The sequence below is a fragment of the Sinocyclocheilus rhinocerous genome, unplaced genomic scaffold (assembly GCF_001515625.1).
Source record: "Sinocyclocheilus rhinocerous isolate Xijiao unplaced genomic scaffold, SAMN03320098_v1.1 scaffold3445, whole genome shotgun sequence".
Lineage (NCBI taxonomy): Eukaryota > Metazoa > Chordata > Actinopteri > Cypriniformes > Cyprinidae > Sinocyclocheilus > Sinocyclocheilus rhinocerous.
This window is the reverse complement of record NW_015664050.1, coordinates 42141-47453: the sequence shown is the minus strand read 5'-3', so window position 1 is coordinate 47453 and position 5313 is coordinate 42141.

The window sequence follows — 5313 nt, the reverse complement described above, 5'->3', positions numbered from 1 at the left end:
AAGGAGGGGGCTTTGTAGAAAACGAAGCGTTTGAGAGAGGCGGGGCATAGAGGACCTACAATAATGTACAGTATTTGAAAAATAATGTGTTTTTTGAACATTAAAGCATGTCAACATATTCTGTTACACCAAATACACAAAATAATGATCTTTAAAAAAGCATCATATGACCCCTTTAAAGTAACAGTTGGACATATACCAAAATGCAAAAAAAAAAAGTCAAATTTGTGTACATTTTTCCGATATTCAGTTTTCAATCAAAATTGACCTCAGATTCTTTTACTCTAAGGAAGAAAAGCTGCAGGTCTCAGTCTGTTGAACCTCATGAAATCACACTGTCCTGAATGAAACACAGGAGACTTGATAAGCGGTAATGAATTCTTCTCCTGTCTATTAAAGTTGTTCCACTCAGAATCTGCCCATTTGTCTTTGTCTTGCAAGGTGGTGCCCACTTCCTTTAGCATTAATTATGTCTCCATGTATTACATATGGGTTTGACAAGGCATCTGAATGTCATTGGTTTAGTGCTGGCTGACAAAAGGTGTAACGGGGTCTTGCTGGTGCTATCTACGTTGAAGGCCTAGAGACTGTTGAGGGGGCGACTAAATGTAGTGTAACTGCAGTTAAAGGTGTTGTATGTAGGATTGACACCGAGTGGTTGAACTAGGTATTGCAGTCCAAATTCAAAATATTGGAGAGGGTTTTTTCACCCGGCCCCTCCTCCTCAGACGTGACGCACACGCAGGTTGCCAGATTGATGACACCAACAGGAACGAGCGCACTTGACGATGAATGAAATGAAATACGCTGTGTTTTCCGCCAACTGGCAACCCGGGGTGCCGAAATACAATTGGGTAAACCGGCAGTGGGCGGGTTTCACAAACCAAAACAAAGACCGACATTCCGGCCCGGAACGCACATTTTCAAAGGAGAATAACTGACTGTAGCATTGTTTTTCAGATAAACAAGTATGTTAACTTAGCATGTTTCTTAAATATCTGCAAACATATTATGGTATTGTTATGCTTTAGTAGAGTCAAAAACTTACATACAGCACCTTTAAAGTGATTCCAGCTGAGCCAGTAGAAAGGTAATCACAGCTATTTCAGACAAACACCTATACTGGGGCAGGGACAGTTTTACTTGACATTTTCTTGTCCCCATCATTAAAGGAATATTATTACCAATTCATAGGTTTTTCTTGTGTCCTCACTTTTCATCCCATTAGTGTTTTGCAACCTTCAATTTTTGATGGATTTTGTAAAAATAGGGCCCAATATACAGTATTAACATTAAGGATATTTTCATATTGATATTTTCACAGTTGTTTGCCTGTATTTTGAATGATGCATTGCATTGTCTTGTGTTTGATGGTACGGAGATAGTTTTGTTGCATTATTCCAAATAAATAAAATAGATGATGATCCACAAATAAATGTGAAGAGATTAACAAAAATTTAACATACAGTATTCACAAATAAATAGAATGAGATCCACAAATGGAGTTTCACAAACATGAATTCAATTCAGAAATAAATAAAATGAGATTTGCAAATAAAAAACATATTCACAAATACCTTTTCATGTCACAAACACAACTTTCCCTGGCATTCATCTGTGAATCGCGTCCTGGACATTTGTAGATCGCTGCACAATCCACAAATGCATGCAGCGATTTTTTGAAACATTTCTAGTGTGAAGACGTGCTGACAAATCCACAAATAGGTGGACTCCACCCACCGTCTGCTTAAGCCAATCAGATAACAGCCACATTTCGCTGACCAATCGTAGCACATTCTTGCTATCCGAATAACATTTTGCTTTACTTCGCCCTGAAATAACTTTGCTCATTCATCTACACTGGCTCAAATAGGAAATATAAGGGCCAAAAAAAATTGGTACAGTAAAAAAAAAAAAAAAAAGTTTAAAATTTGATTTTGCCAATAATCACAGGCATGGTGTTACAGACTTGCTTCTCCAGACACCAGAGGATCCTCACAAAACATGATGGACAAGAGGTTCAGTAACAGTAACTGTTATACTTACCTGGAAATAACACAGTAATAGTGTTATTTCTGAATACAGCCTATAGCTGTAAATATATAGGCAGTGAACACAGACATTTATGCAACCACTAGCGAGCTCAAGAAATCACAATCAGCGGCTCATCCACTCTAAGAAAACTTTGAGCGGCGCAATGTACTATATTAACATGAAGGATATTTTCGTATTGATTTTTCACAGGTGTTTACCTGTATTTGGAATTATGCATTGCATTGTGTTGTGTTTGAGGGTTAAAAGAAATGTCCATAAATTTAACCGATAACATCCAGGAAGAAATAACCAGTAGCTGTTCCATTCTTCAGTTGATTTCTTCCTTACAATCTACACACATCTCATAAACAAACCAGATCGATTTCAGTAGAATTCATGATTGCTAAAAGCTTCAGCCCATATTTCAACAGGCCTGACATTAGTCCGCCGAGAGTGGACAGCATCTTTGTGGGACACGTCCTTTGCATGTCAAACCTGAAATGGATTTTCCCAGAATGCTTTGTAATGTTGCCTTCTCTCAGCCCTTTTGTGTGTGCTGGCTCTGATGAAAGCAAGCAAGCAAGCAAACTAGCAAGCAAAAGCGATGACATGTTGACTAGCAATCTCAGAATTGTGCCTATTCTAAGAGTGATTTACAGTTACTCTCATATGATTCAGGTCTGTTTTGTGCCCAGCTGCAGACACCACAGCTCTGGAAGTAGGCTGTGTTTGGAATATTAGTGTATTTCTCGCATTACTATTCAGTGAACAAGTATACAAAACACTTGTGTAATGCAGTGAAATACATTTCAGATATGTTTGCATATTGTTTCGAATTAAATTTAAAGGTCGTGTCAAACACATTGTATACAGTATTCTGTGAAGTGTACGGTGGCCGAGAAGTGCAAAGCAAATCACAATTCTGAAAACAAAATAACAAATTACAAACGCAAATGCAAGTCTAAAAAACAAAATAACAATTCAGAAAGCACAACAACAATTCAGAAAACATTATAACAAGTCAGAAAACACAATGACAAATTCGAAAACGAAATAACAAGTCAGAAAACACAACGACAAATCAGACAAACCGGAAAAGGTAGGTATAGTTTGAGACAGCGCCATTGGTTTGGGATTACCCACCGCTGACTGGACGAGACATCTGTCAATCAACGTATACAGGAAGAACCAGCCCAAGAACAGCAGAGTCATGGAAGAAAGTTCGGAGATGGTATTAAAGTAGCTCAGTTTAAATGTATTGTATGAATTGCCCTTACTAGAGAATAAAAAATACGGAGTGTCTATTTACATTTAGTTAAAAGTGGACGTAAAACATCAGCTCCAGTGGCGCAGATGGATATGCGCCTGCCCTTGGTTTTTTGACGCGATCGACCCGGGTTCGATCCCGCCGTTTGCCGAACTTTTTTCCCCTCCCTTTTCAAATCTCGTATTAGCAATGGATTCTATTTACACTAAGTGAAAATAGCAGTATTTTTAGCAATATGATATTTACACTAAGTGCAAATACCTATTTACACTATGTTAAAATAGCAGGATTTATACTATCAAGTATACTACTTGTTGCAAATAGTGGCAATTATCTGCACTTCAGTATTGTAGTACATTATAAAACAGTATGCAATAATAACGTATTGAGTGTAAATTATAATTTTAATTTTAATTATTAAATGGATGCCACCTTATTGGTACAATAAAGCCCTCCCTACACCTACCCAAACCCTACCCGATACTTTATTTTCAACTTTTTGATTATTTCCGTAATTTTTATTGAAAATAAATGCCTTTACAATGTGATACGAGATTTGAAAAGGGAGGAAAAAAAAGTTCGGCAAAAGGCAGGATCGAACCCGGGTCGATCGCGTCAAAAAGCCAACAATACATACTTATCCAACTGCGCCACTGGAGCTGAGGTTTTACAGCCACTTTTAACAAAATGTAAATATACACTCCGTATTTTTTATTCCAGAATAAGGGCAATTCATACAATACATTTAAACTGAGCTACTTTAATACCATCCCCGAACTTGCTACCACGATTCTGCTGTTCTACGGCTGGTTCTTCCTCTATACGTTGATTGACAGATGTCTCGTCCAGTCAGCGGTGAGTAATCCCAAACCAATGGCGCTGTCTCAAACTATACCTACCTCTTCCGGTTTGTCTGATTTGTCGTGTTTTCTGACTTGTAAATTTGTTTTCGGATTTGTCGTTGTGTTTTCTGACTTGTTAATCTGTTTTCGGATTTGTCGTTGTGTTTTCTGACTTGTTATTTTGTTTTCGAATTTGTCATTGTGTTTTCTGACTTGTTATAATGTTTTCTGAATTGTTGTTGTGCTTTCTGAATTGTTATTTTGTTTTTTAGACTTGCATTTGCGTTTGTAATTTGTTATTTTGATTTCAGAATTGTGATTTGCTTTGCATTTCTCGGCCACCGTACATCTGCAATCAAGACCTCCATCCTGCTGCTTGTTACACGCTTCCTGTCCTCCTGAACAGTGACTGACTTCATTTGTTTTTCTCATTTCACAGAAATGTGTTTACTTTGTATTAACTGTGCAAAATGTGAAGCAGCCTTGGGGAATGAGAGGAGAGGAGAAGAGTGGCAAAAAGTACAAGGAAATAGGAAACGCAAGAGAGGAGGGAATAGGAAGGTGACTATATCTTACCATCAGAATGCATGAAGCTCGCTGTTGTGCCCTGCTTTACAGCAGAGCAGGGGATTACAGGATAGCTGGAAAAGAAAAACAAAAATAATCATGTGACAAATCTATCCCAAATACTGCAGAAGCAAAACACTGCAAAAAACAGCAACGGTAAAGCTCAAATCTTATGATATGTTTACACAACAATGATTGTACTAAAAAAATGAAAAGTTTTTCTTTTGCGTTTTTGAAAAGTTTGATACAGATGACAACATTGTCAAAGCAATCACTGTTCACACGGATTCACTGAAATGGCTAAAAACACTGTATTATTCATGCCAGCAGGCAACACTACGCACCTGCACACTTACTATACCTATAGACTGAACACATAATACACATGCACATGACGTCACCGTTTTCACAAATTCACGCTTTTGCAGTTTACATGGATACGACAATGGTATTGTTTTCAAAAGTGTGCATTTTCAGGCCCCCCAAAATGTTGTTGGCATGTAAATGGACAGCCAAAACACATAAAAAGTTTTATGTTTTTAGTTGAAAACTGTGTTGTGTAAGCTCCCCCTAATATATTAACATGATTCCTCAAAATGACCG